General features: G+C 35.4%; 1 protein-coding gene across 7 annotated transcripts in view; it reads right to left on the reverse strand.

The window, feature by feature from the left end:
* LOC136848067 (transcription factor SOX-4-like) overlaps window positions 1-21,582 on the reverse strand; it is a 367,604-nt gene that overhangs the window by 328,506 nt on the left and 17,516 nt on the right. For 5 of the 7 annotated variants that reach the window (XM_067120259.1, XM_067120292.1, XM_067120282.1 and 2 more), the window contains exon 2: window positions 14,780-15,021. The exons of the other annotated variants lie outside the window; for them this stretch is intronic. The gene's annotated coding sequence lies outside the window, so the exon portion shown is untranslated. The remainder of the gene's footprint in view (window positions 1-14,779; window positions 15,022-21,582) is intronic. 7 annotated transcript variants of the gene reach the window in all.

Here is a 21,582-nt window from a genome sequence, read left to right on the forward strand (position 1 = left end):
TATTCAAAGGAGTGTGTGTGTTATATGTACATATATCTATATATGCATATATAGGTGTGTATATATATATACATATATATATAATATATATTATAGCCTATATATAATGTTGTGTGTGTGGTTGAATTCAACGGAACATTTATGTATATTTGCAGATGTGCCATACGTACAAATGAAACATCGAACATAAATCCTGATTGGTTTCGTCTGTAGTTTTCCATGACACCTTCAAGGGAAGTGATATACTGTAGTGAAATTTACATTATACACGACAGCTGACTGTAAAAACGAACATACATACAGTTGGAATCAGTATTCATACGTGACAGTAAAAGGAGGGGCCGTTCATTCAATAGCAAATAGAAATCTAGGCATCCCACGCTGGTGGGTTCATACCTTTGCTATATATAAGGCCCTCAAAATCTACACATTTAACATATTTCTTATGAAGTGAGAGGATCAAGTTTATAAATGCCTCGGCTGATATTCATTTTCTTGCATAATCTTTCTATTATAATTTTTTTTATAATAAAGCTTGACTTAATTACGTTTCCTTTTAGCATATCATTACAATAAATATTCTTGCGACTCTCCAGTTTGTGGCATAATGGGTTTTATGCCAAGGACGAAAATTGCACTGTTCTCCTGTACTATATAGTTTTATGCTCTTCTATTCTCTTCTCCACTGATTTTTCACTCTAAACAATGTAAAAACTGCCACATGCCTCAATGGAATTTGACATATACATCCTTAACTTTAAGGTTCTTATGGAGATGGGGAATATCTTTGAAACGATTACATTATGGTAGTTAGAGCAGGTTCTATATGCGCTAAACGTTTCTCCATCGTTGTTAATAAAATAAGGCCTTTTCGCCACTCCTAATGCACAATTTGATACATATCTTGGATATTATAATTTCTCGCCTACATTCATAATGGTATCTATTTCATCATCACGGTACTCAGGGCTACATATACGAAATATTCTTAACAATATTGGTGTGAATGCCAATTTCTTTACTTTATTACTTTGACCAAAATAAAAATGTACACTGGGAGACTACTGGTAGGTTTTCTGTACACACTATACGTCTGTGTATTAGGCAATTCAGAAATGGTAGGCTACTGCCCGGATTTTCCTTTTCCACTGCGAATTTTACATATGGGATCATTTCATTTAAGTTACCAAAACAATTACATTTTCGTTCCCTGGCCAAATACACTTTATTTCGTCAATCTCTAAATCATATCAGACACACACCTATATATTCATACATACATACACACACAAACACAAACACACACATATATATATGGGTGTATGTTCATATATCAATCGCATCATTTGTTACCAGGGTACATAGAAATAAACCGTACACTAGCATGGCTGAGATACAGAACAGAAAGTCAGGTTTGCTTTAGGAATCTAGTATTCTTTCGAAGATTAAGTAATTGCATTCCATGAATGTGCCTGAAATTATGAAATGATTAAATCATACGCTATCACTCGTTTTTAACTCATTCCATCCAAATAAGGATGATCAACATTACCTTCATGATTCGAGTATACAGAGATAAAAAAAACCTACGGTAATTAGTTAAACGCAACGTGAGGCAATCAGTCTGCACTTCATTATTTTGGGAATAGCTTTATTATTATCATCATCACAAATAATCGTCATTTTTCTTTTACTAAAGGGGAACGCAAGTTATCTTAATAAACTGGTGTTAAAACGTAAAGCACATACTATCTTCATTGTCATTAGGTCTGATGACATTCTCGCTGATGAACAGCAGTTTTAATCTCGTGATAATCGTCATAATTATTGTTATACATTACATATATGCATATGTATATATATATATATATATATATATATATATATATATATATATATATATTCCAGTATCAGAAAATCAAAATTAAACAAGTAATACATATTCAGCATGTGATCCATTATACTGAGAAATAAGTAAAGGAACTTCCTTTAAAGAGACAGAGAAAGTTGGCAGTTTGTGACAGTACAGAAAAGGGCCGGAAAAACCTTGAGAATATTCTGATATACTAATACACCAATATAATATATGCAGCAGGAGTTCAGAATTTATATATTCGTCTTTACTAACAAGAAAAAAAAGATGGCAATGAAATCGTAAGGTAAATTCTTTCCTTCGGCAACATAACAGAAAGGAAAAAGCAGAGGCAGAAGGAAAATGGTGTTGGGAAAATACGAGATTTTTGCTGCATGAAGAATGGAAGAACAAGTACAGCAGCGGCATTAGTGAATGGGGAGACAAAAGCTGAAAAGGCTTAAGCTGTTTATTTTTTTTAATTTTTGCTCGTGACAAGCAAACAAGACCAACACTGCTGTCTTGTGCGTCATTAATGGAATCTTAATGAAAATCTAAAAATAAAAAGAAACGAATAAAAAATCACTCGGTCACGAGAATGGAAAAGACTTTCGCTTAAAATTTCGAAAATGTTTCGCTTGCAGCTACACTGATAAGGGGCAGGTCCAAGGACAAAAGGGTTTGCTGAACTTTGTCCAGACCAAGCAAAGTGCATGGCCTAAATGTAAAATCTCAGCAATTCAGAACAAGCAAAGTGAATTGCCTAAGTGGAAAAGTCTCAGCAGCGGAAAGGTTCATCAATCGAGACACCAATGTATATCGCATAAATATAAAGTCTTTGCAGACAAGACCACAGAAAGTGCATCACTTCACTGAAAAACCTCTTCACTTGAGACAAAGCAAAATACCTCGACTAAACAGTCTCAGAAGTTAAGGCCTTAGCAAAGGGTACTACTTTAAAGAAAAGTTAAGCAGTCAGAACCAAGCAAAGTGCCACCTCTTAAGTAGAGTCTCAACTGTTAAAGCCTTAACGAAAACTCCAAGCAGTCAGAACCATGTAAGGTGCAATGTTAATGGAAAGTCTTAGTAGTTGAGAGCAAAAGGGATTGCCTCAATGGAAAGTCTCAGTGGTCATGCCGAAGGAAAAGGCATTGCCTAAATGTAATCTTAGCAGTTGAAACCAAGTAAAGTGTATCATCTAAATGAAGCATCAGCAGTTGAGATCATGCAAAGTAAAAGCCATAAACATTAGGTCTTAGCAGTCCGGACCAAGGAAGGCACAATGCCTAAATAGAAAGTCTCAGAAGCTGAAGCCAAGAAATGTGCATTGTCTAAACTGAAAGTCTCAGCAGTTGAAACCAAGCAACGTGCATTGCCTAAATGGAAAGTAGCAGTATTCGAGAAAAAGCAAAGTGCATCACATGAATGGACTCTCAACAGTCTAGAATCAGCAATGTGCATCTCCTAAATGGATATTCTCAGCAGTTGAGATAAGTAAAGAACATTTCCCAAGTGTAAATGCCCCAGCAGTTGTGACCAAGTAGAGTGCAGAGCCTAAATGAAGCCACAGCATTCGAGACATGCAAAGTGTATAGCTGTAATGAATAAATCTTACAAGTTACGACCAAACAAAGTGAATTGACTGAACAGAATTGCAGCGATCAAGACCAAGCACAGTTCCAGCAGTGAATATCAAGCAAAATCCCTTGCCTAAATGGTACATCTCCTAAATGGAGTCTCAGCAGTGGAGACCACGTAAAACTCATCATCTCGAAGTAAATTCTCAGCAATGGAGACCATGTAGAGCTCATCAACTCAAAGTATCTCAGCAGTGGAGACCATGTAAAGCTCATCATCTCAAAGTAAATTCTCAGTAGTGGAGACCAAGTAAAGCTCATTATCTCGAAGTAAATTCTCAGCAGTGGAGACCATGTAAAGCTCATTATCTTAAAGTATCTCAGCAGTGGAGATCATGTAAAACTTATCATCTCGAAGTAAATTCTCAGCATCACAGACCATGTAAAGCTCATTATCTCGAAGTAAATTCTCAGCAGTGGAGACCATGTAAAACTCATTGTCTCAAAGTATCTCAGCAGTGGTGACCATAACCATGTAAAGCTCATCATCTCGAAGCAAATTCTCAGCAGTGGAGATCATGTAAAGCTCATCATCTCAAAGTAAATGCTCAGCAGTGGAGACCATGTAAAGCTCATCATCTCAAAGTAAATTCTCAGCAGTGGAGACCATGTAAAGCTCATCATCTCAAAGTAAATTCTCAGCAGTGGAGACCATGTAAAGTTCATAATCTCGAAGTAAATTCTCAACAATCGAGACCATGTAAACCTCATTATCTTGAAGTAAATTCTCAGCATTGGAGACCATGTAAAACTCATCAACTCAAAGTAAATTTTCAGCAGTGGAGACCATGACCATGTAAAGCTCATCATCTCGAAGTAAATTCTCAGAAGTGGAGATCGTGTAAAGCTCATCATCCGAAAGTAAATTTTCAGCAGTGGAGATCATGTAAAGCTCATCATCTCAAAGTAAATTCTCAGCAGTGGAGACCATGTAAAGCTCATCATTTCGAAGAAATATCAGCAATGGAGACTATGTGAAGCTCATCATCTAAAAGTAAATTCTCCGTGGTGGAGACCATGTAAAGGTTATCATCTCCAAGTAAATTCTCAGCTGTGGAGACCAAGTAAAGCTCATGATCTCAAAGTAAATTTTCAGCAGTGGAGACCATGTAAAGCTCATCATCTTAAAGTAATTTTTCAGCAGTCCAGATCAAGTAAAGCTCATAATCTCAAAATAAATTTTCAGCAGTGGAGACCATGTGAAGCTCATTATCTCGAAGTAAATTTTCAGAAGTGGAGACAATGTAAAGTTCATCATCTCAAAGTAAAATCGCAGCAGCGGAGACAGTGTAAAGCTCATCATCTCAAAGTAAATTCTCAGCAGTGGAGACCATGTAAAGCTTATCATCTCGAAGTAAATTATCAGCAGTGGAGACCATGACCATGTAAAGCTCATCATCTCAAAATAAATTCTCAGCTGTGGAAACCATGTAAAGCTCATCATCTCAAAGTAAATTCTCAGCAGTGGAGACCATGACCATTTAAAGCTCCTCATCTCGAAGTAAATTCTCAGCAGTGGAGACCATGTAAAGCTCATCATCTCGAAGTAAATTCTCAGCAGTGGAGACCATGTAAAGCTCATCATCTCAAAGTAAATTCTCAGAAGTGGAGACCATGTAAAGCTCATCATCTCAAAGTAAATTCTCAGCAGTGGAGACCATGTAAAGCTCATCATCTTAAAGTAAATTCTCAGCAGTGGAGACCATGTAAACCTCATTATCTTGAAGTAAATTCTCAGCAGTGGATACCATGACCATGTAAAGCTCATCATCTCAAAATAAATTCCAGCAGTCAGCAGTGGAGACCATGTAAAGCTCATCATCTCAAAGTAAATTTTCTGCATTGAGACCGTGTAAAGCTTCTCATGTCGAAGTAAATTCTCAGCAATGGAGACCATGTAAAGCTCATCATCTCAAAGTAAATTCTCACCAGTGGAGACCATGTAAAGCTCATCATCTCAAAGTAAATTTTCAGCAGTGGAGACCATGTAAAGCTCATCATCTCTGAAGTAAATTCTCAGCAGTTGAGACCATGTAAAGCTTTTCATCTCGAAGATTTCTCATTGGAGACCGTGTAAAGCTCATCATCTCGAAGTAAATCCTCAGCAGTGGAGACCATGTAAAGCTTATCATTTCAAAGTAAACTCTCAGCAGTGGAGTCCATGTAAATCTCATCATCTCAAAGTAAACTATCTGTAGTGAGACCATGTAAAGCTCATCATCTCGAAGTAAATTCTCAGCAGTGGAGACCATGTAAAGCTCATCAACTCGAAGTAAATTCTCAGCAGTGGAGATCATGTAAAGCTCATTATCTCGAAGTAAATTCTCAGCAGTGGAGACCATGTAGAGCTCATCATCTCAAAGTACATTCTCAGCAGTGGAGACCATGTAAAGCTCATCATCTCAAAGTAAATTCTCAGTAGTGGAGACCAAGTAAAGCTCATTATCTCGAAGTAAATTCTCAGCAGTGGAGACCATGTAAAGCTCATTATCTTAAAGTATCTCAGCAGTGGAGATCATGTAAAACTTATCATCTCGAAGTAAATTCTCAGCATCACAGACCATGTAAAGCTCATTATCTCGAAGTAAATTCTCAGCAGTGGAGACCATGTAAAAACTCATTGTCTCAAAGTATCTCAGCAGTGGTGACCATAACCATGTAAAGCTCATCATCTCGAAGCAAATTCTCAGCAGTGGAGATCATGTAAAGCTCATCATCTCAAAGTAAATGCTCAGCAGTGGAGACCATGTAAAGCTCATCATCTCAAAGTAAATTCTCAGCAGTGGAGACCATGTAAAGCTCATCATCTCAAAGTAAATTCTCAGCAGTGGAGACCATGTAAAGTTCATAATCTCGAAGTAAATTCTCAACAATCGAGACCATGTAAACCTCATTATCTTGAAGTAAATTCTCAGCATTGGAGACCATGTAAACCCATCAACTCAAAGTAAATTTTCAGCAGTGGAGACCATGACCATGTAAAGCTCATCATCTCGAAGTAAATTCTCAGAAGTGGAGATCGTGTAAAGCTCATCATCCGAAAGTAAATTTTCAGCAGTGGAGATCATGTAAAGCTCATCATCTCAAAGTAAATTCTCAGCAGTGGAGACCATGTAAAGCTCATCATTTCGAAGAAATATCAGCAATGGAGACTATGTGAAGCTCATCATCTAAAAGTAAATTCTCCGTGGTGGAGACCATGTGTTATCATCTCCAAGTAAATTCTCAGCTGTGGAGACCAAGTAAAGCTCATGATCTCAAAGTAAATTTTCAGCAGTGGAGACCATGTAAAGCTCATCATCTTAAAGTAATTTTTCAGCAGTCCAGATCAAGTAAAGCTCATAATCTCAAAATAAATTTTCAGCAGTGGAGACCATGTGAAGCTCATTATCTCGAAGTAAATTTTCAGAAGTGGAGACAATGTAAAGTTCATCATCTCAAAGTAAAATCGCAGCAGCATTGAGACAGTGTAAAGCTCATCATCTCAAAGTAAATTCTCAGCAGTGGAGACCATGTAAAGCTTATCATCTCGAAGTAAATTATCAGCAGTGGAGACCATGACCATGTAAAGCTCATCATCTCAAAATAAATTCTCAGCTGTGGAAACCATGTAAAGCTCATCATCTCAAAGTAAATTCTCAGCAGTGGAGACCATGACCATTTAAAGCCCTCATCTCGAAGTAAATTCTCAGCAGTGGAGACCATGTAAAGCTCATCATCTCGAAGTAAATTCTCAGCAGTGGAGACCATGTAAAGCTCATCATCTCAAAGTAAATTCTCAGAAGTGGAGACCATGTAAAGCTCATCATCTCAAAGTAAATTCTCAGCAGTGGAGACCATGTAAAGCTCATCATCTTAAAGTAAATTCTCAGCAGTGGAGACCATGTAAACCTCATTATCTTGAAGTAAATTCTCAGCAGTGGATACCATGACCATGTAAAGCTCATCATCTCAAAATAAATTCTCAGCAGTGGAGACCATGTAAAGCTCATCATCTCAAAGTAAATTTTCTGCATTGAGACCGTGTAAAGCTTCTCATGTCGAAGTAAATTCTCAGCAATGGAGACCATGTAAAGCTCATCATCTCAAAGTAAATTCTCACCAGTGGAGACCATGTAAAGCTCATCATCTCAAAGTAAATTTTCAGCAGTGGAGACCATGTAAAGCTCATCATCTCGAAGTAAATTCTCAGCAGTTGAGACCATGTAAAGCTTTTCATCTCGAAGTAATTTCTCAGTATTGGAGACCGTGTAAAGCTCATCATCTCGAAGTAAATCCTCAGCAGTGGAGACCATGTAAAGCTTATCATTTCAAAGTAAACTCTCAGCAGTGGAGTCCATGTAAATCTCATCATCTCAAAGTAAACTATCTGTAGTGAGACCATGTAAAGCTCATCATCTGAAGTAAATTCTCAGCAGTGGAGACCATGTAAAGCTCATCAACTCGAAGTAAATTCTCAGCAGTGGAGATCATGTAAAGCTCATTATCTCGAAGTAAATTCTCAGCAGTGGAGACCATGTAAAGCTCATCATCTCAAAGTACATTCTCAGCAGTGGAGACCATGTAAAGCTCATTATCTCAAAGTAAATTCTCAGCAGTGGAGACCATGTAAAGCTCATCATGAGACCATGTAAAGCTCATCATCTCAAAGTAAATTCTCAGTAGTGGAGACCATGTAAAGCTCATCATCTCGAAGTAAATTCTCCTCACTGGAGACCATGTAAAGCTCATCATCTCGAAGTAAATTCTCCGCACTGGAGACCATGAAAAGCTCACCATCTCAAAGTAAATTCTCACCAGTTGAGACCAAGAAAAGTGTATCATATCATAAACATGCCAAAAACAAAACTACATACATATGTGCAAAAAAAAAAAAAAATATTAAAATGGGTGTATATATGATTTCTGTTCTTAACTGGAGAGCCTGCTGCTATAATTTTATTTTAGTAGGCGAATAGGAACCCGATACCTATACAGAATAATTAACGAGATCCTTTTGTGGAATAATGAAAAACTGGGAAGAAACTTTACATCTTAAAAATCTGACGAGAAAATGATGACAGCATGGCAAGATATACGAATATTTTCAGTGAGGACAGAAATAATAAATGAAATGAATAATTTCACGACAAATGGTGAGAATCTTGGTGACATTGTAAGGAGGCAAACAGGAAACTCCAGTGACGTCATAGACCACAGATGGGAAACCGGAATGACGTCACAAACCAGTGAGGAAAAAATTAAACAATAAAGATATTGTTTGGTAATTGTGATAACGCAATTAATCCCGCGAAAAACATTGCAGCATAATTAAACACGAAGAGAAGGGGTTAAACCCTATATAAAATGAAGCAAAACTGAACACATTTTAATATTCATTTCATCGCTTCATGCTCATTAAAAACAGTGGTTAGGGATAAACATTTATGACTATAAAATACAATACTCACGTAAACGATGAAGCAAACTAAATAAATTTTGAATAGTCAACTCTTGGTCTTAATAATATAAAAAAAGTATGTTGTGCTTGAGTAAAAGACCTATAGTGATAGAAGGTAACTGATCCTGCTCCGGAAGTGTTCAGACGAAAAAAACATTATATCAGTGAAAACGAAATGAAGCAAATAAGCTTTTACCTAGGCTTTAGTTTTCTGTAAAAGAACAGTATTGTGCCGGCTCTGTCTGTCCGTCCAACCTTTATTCTATCCGCATTTATTTCTGTCCGCCCTCAGATCTTGAAAACTACTGAGGCTAGAGGGCTGCAAATTTGTATGTTGATCATCCACCCTCCAATCATCAAACATACCAGATTGCAGCCCTCTAGCCTCAGTAGTTTTAATTTCATTTAAAATTAAAGTTAGCCATAATCGTGCTTCTGGCAACAACATTGGATAGGCCACCACCGGACCTTGGTTAACGTTTCATGGGCTGCGGTTCATACAACATTATAATGAGACCACCGAAAGATAGATCTATTTTCGGTGGCCTTGATTATACACAGTAGCGGCTGTACAGAAAACTCGATTGCGCCGAAGAAACTTCGGCGCAATGTTTACTTGTTTTCTTTTGCTTTCTGTGCAGACTTAATTTTCATTATATATTGAACTTGCCGGAACTCTTGCAAGTAGGTAAAGGAACCCGTGGAAGACCAGGAAAGTTTGTCAGGTCAGAATCTTACATATTCATCTCTGGAATCTATCTATCATTTATCCTTACCATAATAAACTTAAATGAAAAATCTCCAAATGCAGAGAAAGGGAATAGTGGTAAGAGGGTTCGAGGATTTTCGATACGAAAATAATTTATTCATCTACAAATCTACCATGAGTAGACTTTAATAATATAATTTGTTTCGTTCTTCATCTTTGCTTCTACTTACATTTTGAAATAGGTTATCAAAGAAGCAGAATGGTAAATTGTTACCTAACGTCAAGCGTTTTCAGAGCAGCGACTTAAAAACACCATCAGGGTAATTAACCGTCCCTCAGAAGTGGATAATTAAAGGTACATAATGTTTTCTGAATTGAATGACAATTAAATCCCATAAAATATGCTTATGGAAATAGATACAAAGTGTACTCTTTTAAGATGGCCGCTGAATGACGAACATTTTTAATGTCAAATGGGTTTCGAACGAATAAAGGCAATCTTAGGACAAATGGTACATCTCTTTGAATGTCGATAAAGGTAATGGCGAATACAATAGATGACTGAAAAGACAACAGTGAATAACTATTATTGGATCCCCCTACATGACATTTACAGAAGGGTATATTATTATGTAGAATACCCTCGTTACCAATAATGTAAAACTGATTGTATTTTTCAGCTTTGGCTGCTTACTTTGTTTGCACCAAGGTCTAGATATTAATACATTTGTAATTTTAGCAGTTTCCGTTTCCTTGTATATGATCCACTTTTATGTTAAATGACTTGGGAACTTAAGGCCTGGATACATAAACAGTACACAGTCTTATTTGGGTAAAACAATACTCTTGTCAGATACTGATGGGCTCTTCGTAGGTTATACGTAATTTGCCTTTTATACCAGCAATAGCTTTCCCCTGGGAAGCGAATATGTCACGTAGAAAGATGATCGGTTTGTAGGAGTAGAGGATTTGCCTTTGCTAAGAGCTTGAATAGGCTGGTGTATCTTAGTCTCATATATTCAGAATGCATCAACAGTTTCACTTATAAGAATTATTTTAGTTTCAGAATGCTTGTGACAATTTAATGAGGGGAAATATATTAGTTTCAGAATGCATCAATAACTTCCGCAGACACGTATTCCACATTTCTTATGACTTACCAAATGACAAAGTTTCTCCGATAAAGTGTCCTTCAAAATGATTCTGTATTATAAATTTAATTAATGTAGTATAGGCATTAGTTCCGAGTGGAAGCCTACCAGTTAATAATGTTATATATCATTACTTGTGGTACTCGTATCTATGACAAATATCCATATTCCTTTTTCAGTATTTGATGACGAATGTTTCTAATTTTTTAAACAGATCCTGCGACGATATCACCCACCGAGTAGAAAGTACAAGGAATTCTTGCAAACAACGAAATTTGCGACAAAGTGAGTTCTCACGGTGCGGCGGGAGTGCGCACAGAGCCCACATTTCAACCGTAAAAGCTAATAAAGCGGCAAGCCTGAGCCACAATATACTCCACGTTGTCTGGAGGCGTTCGTTTTGATGTATGCCTCCAACACCAGGGGATTAATCTTAGGTAGCGCTCATTATACCATGGTTCCTTTGTCGTTTGTGAATTTAGCCGTGAACCGGTTACCATTCTCATACGAAAATTTCATCACTATTACTACCTCCTTCTTTATGTTTTTGTAGGCCTAATAAATCAATCGTCATCCTCTACTTTAGCCATAAGCGTGCTGACTTTCCACTGCTATCTTCGTCATGGATATTTTCAGCTATCATTTACTGCGTTTTTTTTTTTTATTACAGAAATATATTTTCTTTGAAGCTGGCGCTATTCACACGGGTTTCATGTCTTACTTTGGTTTACTGTTCTAAAGCTGAGAGAGAGAGAGAGAGAGAGAGAGAGAGAGAGAGAGAGAGAGAGAGAGAGAGAGAGAGTCCAAGACCAGCTATCTGAAACAACAAAGGGAGGCTTGATATTTTGGCAGTCACAAAATAAAGTAATCATCAATATAAAAAGAAAATTGATCATAACTAATAAAAAAAAAATAGAAATTCAGCATTCACCTCAAGACTAATCAGAAGTATCAGTGGACACAGCAATCATTTACCTTGTAATGAAAAATAATTCTGTGTAAAAATAATATATTCTGTGTATGTATATATAATATATATATATATATATATATATATATATATATATATATACATACATACATACATACATACATACATATATATATATATATATATATATATATATATATATATATATATATATATATATATATATTATATATATATACACATACAAACATATATATATACACGCATATATGAAGTTATGACGAAGAAATGAAAGGTTACATTGTTTTCTCAGGCATATCGCATCTTGAGAAAAAGGAAAAGAAAAATAGAGGCGGAAGGAAAATGGTGCAGGGAAAATGTGAGATTTTTGCCTGCATGAAGAATGGGAGAGCAAGAACAGCATTAGTGAAAGGGAAGACAGAAGAGGAAGAGGCTTAGGCGGTTTATTTTTCCTTTTTTGTGTGTGTGACGTGGAAAGAAGACGAACGCCGCTGCCTTGTGCGTCATTAATGGAATTCTGATGAAAATGTAAAAATGGCGAGAGACGACCGAAAAATCCCTCACCCATGAAAAATGAAAAAAAAAAAAAAATAATGTCGCTTAGCATTTCGAAAATGTTCTGCATGTTGCCATTCTGAAAATGTGCAAGTCGAAAGACCACAAAATAAATCTGCTCTCAAATCTAAAGGGACAGACAGCCTCAGTCAGTCTAGCCTAAATAGGGTGGGTGCAATGCAAAAATGGTGAAAAAAGTCAGCATATTTTATATAGGCTGTACTTTTTGATGTTAGGTGTCCATCAGAGGATTTAAAAGTACACTCACGTAGTTGGTATCAATCTTTCCTCTGTTATGTTGCCAGATGTTTATGCTTCACCTGTGAGGGTTCGCTTAGCCGCACATTTATTTCTTTGTCTTCTCCCAAAATAACTCAAACCGCTTTGGGCAGAGAAATCTGCTGAAAAGTTCAGTATGGAATGAAAGGAGATTTGTAATGACTTTGATGAAACTTTGAAGTTTTTTCTTGATACATGATTCAAACTATGTTTAAAGACTGCTGGAAATATTGTTCTACAATGAGTGAAAAGAAAACGATAAAATCTCTAACAAACCTTACAGAAAATAGAAACGTATGATACTGTAAGGATAAACAGAGACATCATACAGACTAACAGCTGAGTTAGTGACATAGTTTGAGCAACTGTTACTAGTGCATCCTTGCTTGGCCTGCACTACATGTAAAGGTAAGTCATCTAGAGATATGCAATGAATACAAATAAAAAGTCTAACGGGAAACTTTAGCGGCAGTAAAATACAGACTATATTAATCTACACTGGAAGACGGAGGTGAAGTAGTGGCAGAATCATGCAAAAATTAATTACAAAATATGATATTTTCATTCTATAAAATGTCATCCAGAAACGATAATTTAATCTTCAAAGAATGATGGGAGCCTAAAACGACGATATAAAAAGGACGTGAGGAACAGAACAAGTCATTAAAGACTTACGAGGAACTGCAATCCCGTTAAAAGTTAGTGACGGGAAATTTGACTGATGTCAGAATTTAATGATGGGAAACATCACCGACGTCAAGACCAGTGAAAATTGAAATAGCTATTATATAAAGTATGGATGGGAAATTATGACTGTCAAAAATTGCTTTTTAAAAACGTCAAAAATTGCTTTTTAAAAACTGCAATGAAAACTCAAGTTATTTACTAGAAATTGCAATATCATCATCAATTGCTGATGGGAAAGTGCAACGTCAAAAAAAAAAGTTACAAAATAAACTCGGCCTGGTGGAAAACTATGATAGTACCGAAAAAGATCCTCGAGAAATTCTAAATGTTGAAAGAAAACTTGACAAAACGAGATTTAGATATTAAATCTAATACGAATCCTGTAATAAGTTCCTTGAGCATTTCTTATAATAGAATTACCGAATAGATAATTTGTTATCAAGACACTTTCATGTAATTAGAAAATGAATACAAACGATAAATCGGAATGATTTTATAAAATGAATGATAATTTGGTCATTTGTTTTTCTCCAGTTTTAAAGAACGGTATTCAAATGTATTATTTATCTTTGCAATCATCGCCCCCAACGCCGCGTGACGCAAAGGGTCTGTTAAATTCCGCCATTCAGGTATTTCCTGCACTTTATCTTCCACAAATCTCCACTCATCTCTAGCTTCCCTTTTTACAGTTCTCCAAATTCATCTTGGTCTTCCAACTCTTCCGAAATTTCCCTTGAGGTATCATTTCTAACTTTAGCCTTCCATCTGACTCGTAATATTCTTTTTATAGATTCATTCTTAAATCGACAAAATATTGAGGGTAGAGTTTCACCGTCATACCATGATTCACGTTCGTATAGTAATGCAAATCGTACTAGACATTCATAGTCTCTCCTGTATCTTCTTAACCTCCGTTTAACTTCATGATCACGTTCTACTTTGTTTGCTTTATTGCTTCCCTGAGATTTGTCTACATGTACCTGTACTTTAGTCTATTCTTCATCGTATCCAGGTTTCATTTGATATCCAAGGTACCCTTCTTGTTACTCCATATCCCGATTTTTTTTTACCAGGAGATTGACACACATTCTTGAAGTTAAACTAGTCCTCATTGATTGTCTGCTACTCTTAAGACATGGTTGCTACAACTGTAAATGTATTCTGACATTCAATTTCAAGCCTCTTATGTTTATCTTCAAGAAGCTTCACTATATCAGAACTAGATACTCTGTCGACTTTTTAGATGGGTGCTCTTAATTTAAAAATACAATACACAGCTCAAACCAACTGATCATGGAAAGTTATTTTAACATGACTAAATTTCTAATTTGGAGAGGGCAATCATCAACATCACAACGCAAATATAACGTGAATTTGCGCACTGAAACGAATGAATGAAAGTTAAGGGCCTGACACACCAAAACATGCGTAGGCTTCAAATCACACAAAACGACACACCGTAAAAGGGGGTAGGTAGTGTCCAGGAACCACGTTCATTAATTTCATTCTTCACTCACCTTTTGTACCCGGCAAATCAAGTTTACTCCTCCTCCGCTTGCTTAGAAAAAGTAAGTCGTTGAATTAATATGCTTATCATTAAAAGCACAGCCATTAAATTTCTTGATAATGCCAAGCGTTTGAACAGCAACGCCTTTAAGACATGCCTTGCTTATTCTTCTGGGGTCCACCAAGAGATGGATAATGGAAGATAAATAAACTGTCCACAGAATCGACCCGTAGTTGAGACCAGACGATAAATCTGAAAATAAGGGAAACATGTTTCATTAAATTATTATTCTCTCCCGAAGTAAATAGATTTGGTGTGGTTAGACAGACCCCTTTAGACAAATCTCTTCCCACCCCACCCCATACCCCTACCCCCACGTCTCTCTCTCTCTTAGTAACTAATGGGGGTTTGATAGCTTGTCAAACAAATGTTATCCTTAAAGAGACTTCATACTAAATCACATCGGAGCCAAAATGACCTTGACTGAACAATGAATAAAAACACTGAACCAAATCTTCAACACTGAATCTTATCATGACTGCACCTTGTCCATTCTCCGGTGACTTTCACAGACAGAAAATATGCGATCAAATACGCCAATCATTGCTGCCTGCTGCTCTTTAGCATGAAATGCAATACTAATACTAACAATGATGAAAAAGTATGTTTCGTGATATCATTCAGCTTCGATTAACAGGAACATTTTATTTGCACTCGTAATTTTCATGTTACTTTACTTTTATACTCTTTATATGTGATTGATTGCAGTTACAGGAAGTGCAATGAATCGGCATCGAGGCTTTGGTAAAGAATAAACAACTATTCAAGAGTCTTCATGACGTGAAAGATATGCATTTTGCAGGTATCCTCGTTACAGAATGATTATATTCTAATTGTAATTGAACAATTACCATCACGCTGAATTCTAAAACTGAGGAATATTCATTGTTCCATAATTTTTTGTATAAAATGGATCCACCTGCCTGACGATGGTTTCTAGCCAATGTCGATTTCATTATTACCTGGACCTAAACAGACACTTTCTTCCTGAGGCTGACGTTCCCCTAATGAATAAATGTTTTGACATTGCACATTTTGAGACCTCGTATTTACGAATATATTGACGTACTGCTCTGCGTTCTATCGCTTTGCACAACTAAATAACACGCTTTAACCTTCACAAATCAAGCGAATGCCCAGCAATAAAGTCCTAAATATGTATGAGTACCATCAGAGACTCAGCCCTGGCAAATTACCACCACTGTTAAAGCAAGAAAATCGACCAAAAGTTAGCTGTCCTTGAAGCTTCATTAAATTTTTCTTCAGCCTTCACAAGCAACTAACGCTTTTCGCTGATTTTTTTTTTAAGAATTTTTATAAATTCATATCTAAGAAATATGTTACTGTTAAGTTGGGAAAAAAGGTCATTAATAACACTGTATGTTATTACAGAATATTTAAGGCAATCAAGTTTTCATTTTAAAAGGAATGGAATGGAATGAAATATAGAGTTTAGGTCAAAGGCCAAGCACTGTGACCTATGAAGTTATTCAGCGCTGGAAAGGAAATTGAGAACATGTAGATTTGAAAGGTGTAACAGGAGGAAAACATCGCAATTGCACTTTGAAATAATTTTTAGGAGAGGGTGGATAGCAAGATGGAAGAAAGATAATATGAATGGAGGTACAGTAAAAGGAATGAAAGGGGTTGCAACTAGTGGCCGAAGGGACACTGCAAAAAAAAAACCCTTAGTAGTGCCTACAATGCACCCCGCGAGGTGCAATGACGGCACTACCCTCTTACGGGGTCATTTAAAAAGGGTTTAAACAGTCAACATTATCTTCGACTCGAAAAGCTGGTACAAAAGTATTATTATCTAATAAAACATGTTTTCTGGTGGTGTCTCTTTCAATATCTGCCTGTGAAACTGGGGATTTATCTTTGGTGGAACCTATCTTGACCTATGACAAATTGTTACTCTGTAATTTGCAATGCGAAGCAGTTTATTTACCACATTGCTCCGTCACTTTGTTGAATTGCAAAGTTTTCATATCCAAATAATGACGTTATACTGTGGATAATAAACTCCAATTTCTGATTGTTTACTCCCATATGGCCATAAAGTTACGTGAAATATTTTACTTGGGAACTTTCTGCTAAGTTCCAAAATTACAGACATTTTTAGATAAAATGTTATGAGAATTGTGTACGTAAAATAATAATGACCCTTCATGCTTACATTAATTCATACTGAACAAAACACTGGAATTCCCTTGCTACCACCCCATGCAAAGCTGGGCTGCAAAACAGTTAAAGCTGGAGAACTTGGTCCAAAGTAATCTATGCACTATAATTACCTAAAAATAAATGTAGTAATACGTGCATGTATGTATGTATGTATGTATACATATATAAGCGTGTTTGTGCGTGCTCATGTACACATATGGGTTTGTATTGTGAATAATCTATTTAAAGATGAACATCGTATTTCCCATGTGAAAATCAACTGGGAATTTTTACATTTATGAACAATACAGAGCTAACAATGTAATGAATATCAACTATCTGAAAACTTACATAAATTGGAAGTAAGATTTGAGGAAAAGTACACATCAAAGAAAGTGTTATGGTAGCGTTTAAGAAAAACAGGATTTATGATCATTTGTCCGACATATGACAAGGAAAGCCACTAAAAAACCACAGGTAAAATTTCAGACATAGAAAACAAATAAGAGGGAAGTATTGGATTCAAAGTTTAGAAACTTGCAACGATAACTTTGTGGTTCATATATAGTGCAAAAGACACACTCACAAAAGATGGCAGTAATAAGTGTCGACTCAAGATTTACAAAGTGACTGGTCGAAAAATGGAAAGAAATATCCAGGAGATATAATGTTATGATCTGCGTTACTTGCGACAACTTAGCTTAGAAATATCATGCCTAGCAGAACATATTTACGGACCTAGGAATCAGGGAGCTTTCTAAGAAAAAGTATGAAGTCACAGTTGTCCAGAATTTTTCGAAAATCATCCTTCTGCTTGAAGATGTGAAAGTTTTGTTTGGTAATTTATTTATGTAGATTATTTATTATCAATTATGGTCGTCAAATGTGGGCAGACTTAAACGTTCATATAGTTATTTTTATTTATATGTATCAAGCGGCAGGATCCTTACGGAATGAGAAACACTAGCCTTTGTGGCCATTCTTGTTTCTATTCTACTTTAATTTATCTCTCTCCATAATTTTTGGCACTAATATCTTCACTTTCAGACCGACAACTGGTTTTATTCAATCCCGTATACTGCAGCCATAACAATGCATGCATTATCAATACAACGCATTCACACGCTTGTGAGAAACGAGATGTAACTGAACCTTCTGTATGAAGCGATTGATGAAAGAAGGGAGAGGGAAGCCTATGTAGTGCATAGCACTTAGCACCGCCCGATAAATGTAAACAAGCTATAAGAAAATGCTTCACAAACAAGGGTCTTCGTACTAAACGCTTTCACGTTAATGGTTAGAACCTGTTCCCTGTCAATTGCTTTCTTCATAAAGAGAGGAATTGATAAAAGACGTGAGACATATTTGAAATAAAAATAACAATATAAGAACAACTGGCTAAAAGTGACTGTTAGCTGAGGGAAATTATCCTTACTTTATTAATTTGTTTAATAGTGAATTTTGATTTTGCACTTTTCTGTAAATGTTGATTTGATATTTATTTCAGAATCAGTAACGAATAATTTGCATTATGGAATTACATACGAGAACCCACTCATTGTTTTACCTTGGCTTTAATTACATAAATATAATGAAGAAGCTTAGTGCAAAACAAGCACATCCACAATATACTTAATCTATAAATATTTATCCCTATTTTACAAAATGTATTGTATATTCATTGCAGAAACACAAATCGCATGTGCACGCAACATTGTTTACGAGTGCATTACGTTAGGACTTTCGGTGCAACGCCAAGCGTCATGGCTTTCATTTTAGGCAAGTATTCAAAGGACACATATAGATTTTGAAATACCACCGTTCGAAAGAGCAAAGTTCACGATATCACAGTGGGACAGTTGAGGAAAAGATATATAGAAACAGGATGTCGATGAAAGTAGAATAAAAGAAAAAAACCGGACTGTAAAGTGTATTGTAGGTTATACTTCGCATATGGATCATGACGTCTAAGCCAAGGAAGCCATGTTGTAGTACAGACTGAGTGTGTGTGTGCGTGTCTGTGTGTACTCATGTTGTTTGTGTGCAAGTCAGAGGTTACCTTAAGAAATGATAAACGAACTTTAATGAATACCGCTGCCGGAAATCCAAGTCGATTCAGATTTGACAGTGGTAATGATTCTAAAGTTTATAAAATGAGCTCAGCCCGCCATTACCGTACATTCAGCAACTAGATTTTTAGATATATATATATATATATATATATATATATATATATATATATATATATATATATATATATATATGTATCTACTATGTATACACACACACATATATATATGTAGATATATATTTATATATATCTCAAACATCACAATTTCTCGTCATAATGTGGTTCGGATTCCAAAATAAACTGTAGGTCCCGTTGCTAGGTAACCAGTTGGTTCTTAGCCACGTAAAATAAATCTAATCCTTCGGGCCAGCCCTAGGAGAGCTGTTAATCAGCTCAGTGGTCTGGTTAAACTAAGATATACTTAACTTAAACCACGGGTTAAAAATAAGAGTCAGGGTTTAGGTCCTGACCGGTTTCGACTTTATTTTCAAACCAGTAACGAAGGACTGGCCTGTGATGATGTGTGATAAACAAAGGACGTCAGTGCGATGACAGTCATATATATATATATATATATATATATATATATATATATATATATATATATATATATATATATATATATATATATATATATATATATATATAGGTATAAAAATCATATATAAAGTGATTATAATCATATATATATATATATATATATATATATATATATATATACAGGTGAAAATCATATAAATATTATAATATATATATATATATATATATATATATATATATATATATATATATATATATATATATATATATATATATGTATCAACAAGTGATAGACATGTAAGTAGATGAACATTTATATGAATAAATAAATCAGTAAAGTTAAAAATAAAGAGTCATACATTCTTCAGACAACTGTGAAGTCAGTAAGTCAGTGAACAACTGAATTAATTAAGTGATCCACTAAATCACCACATAACAGATAAACTAATAAATAAAGAGCACCATTTCGCAGCCTTAATAACAAAATTAAATAAAGTAAAGTGTCTATGTGAGAAAATTATTTAGAAGAAGAAACCTTGACACTGTAACGGAAGACACCATTCATGGCGGGACGCACGATCGCTACCAATTTAGATAACCATAAGATTGTTCACCCGTCTGGTTGAGTCAAGTGCTGCTATATGACAAGACGGGCCTACGTTTAACTTGTTATCACTTGGAGTCATTTATATACCAAATATGCGTCAGGACAAACGGCGAATGGTTTATTTTGGATTGAAAATGAAATTAGATATCTAAGTAAACCCGAGAGAGAGAGAGAGAGAGAGAGAGAGAGAGAGAGAGAGAGAGAGAGAGAGATATGCACTGGGCAGCGTGATCACGTCTAACGTCATCATCGGCTTCTTTGCCACTTCCTTTAAGGAAGAGATTTTATATTCATTACTTGGATAAAGATGTATTGTATATTAGACTATGGGGTATTTGTATTTTCTTTGAAAAATTTATTCCCTCGATAAATGCGTAATCATTCGAGCGCTATTTTAATGGCTTTTTGTGAAACAAAAGAACATTCTGCTTCCAGCCATTAACGCAGAGCGTATTAGATACTAGTTCATCTATTTCCTTTTCGATATAATCAACTAATGAGTTAACGGTTGGATATAATTAATGACACTGTATGAGGTCATTCTGGAAGGAAGATTGTGTTTGGAACATACTACTTGTAGCGTACGCCAACACATCTAATTCAAGATAATATAGAAACTTCTCAAAGCACACTTCTCAGGAGTCGCTTTGTTTCATTTTGATTAATTCGACATGAAAAAAAAAAAAAACATAAAAGTGACACCTTGCTCAAACTGGTCACAGCGAGAAAAATTCCGCCAAGGTTTGGACGGCATCGTTTAAGTGTGAATGCAGGAAGGGGAAGAGTGTGGTATTAATGAAATCATTTCATATTATGATGGTATTTTGAACTTGCCCTAAATGTATTCTTTATTGAATAACCTAAACAAACAAAAGAACTAAATTTTAATCTAAATTATATTTTCATGCCATAAATGCAACGCTGAAACAAATGTAATTAAATGAGGTAGTATCGTAATGCAGTTACAAGAATTAAGTGCAATATAGTTGTAATCCATTTTAAGCAAGGACAAAATAACAATATATTTGCTGTCGTCGAAATATAAATTTAACAAAAGGCATCCTGTTCTGTAACGGAAAAAATATGTAGCTCAAATAAAACTTGTTGGTAACAGATGGTTTAAGCTGTTTTTCTTTTTCCTATTTTTTTAGGAGCACAGCAGAAGAATAAAAAACAATTATTTTTATAATTGATTCTGTTTAGAGGCGCAGACACTCCGATACACACACACACACACACATACACATGCACACACACATATATATAATATATATATATATACATATATATATATATATATATATATATATATATATATATATATATATATATATATATATATATATATATATATATATATGCATCCATA

The sequence above is a fragment of the Macrobrachium rosenbergii genome, chromosome 2, assembly GCF_040412425.1.
Source record: "Macrobrachium rosenbergii isolate ZJJX-2024 chromosome 2, ASM4041242v1, whole genome shotgun sequence".
NCBI classification, from domain to species: Eukaryota; Metazoa; Arthropoda; class Malacostraca; order Decapoda; family Palaemonidae; genus Macrobrachium; species Macrobrachium rosenbergii.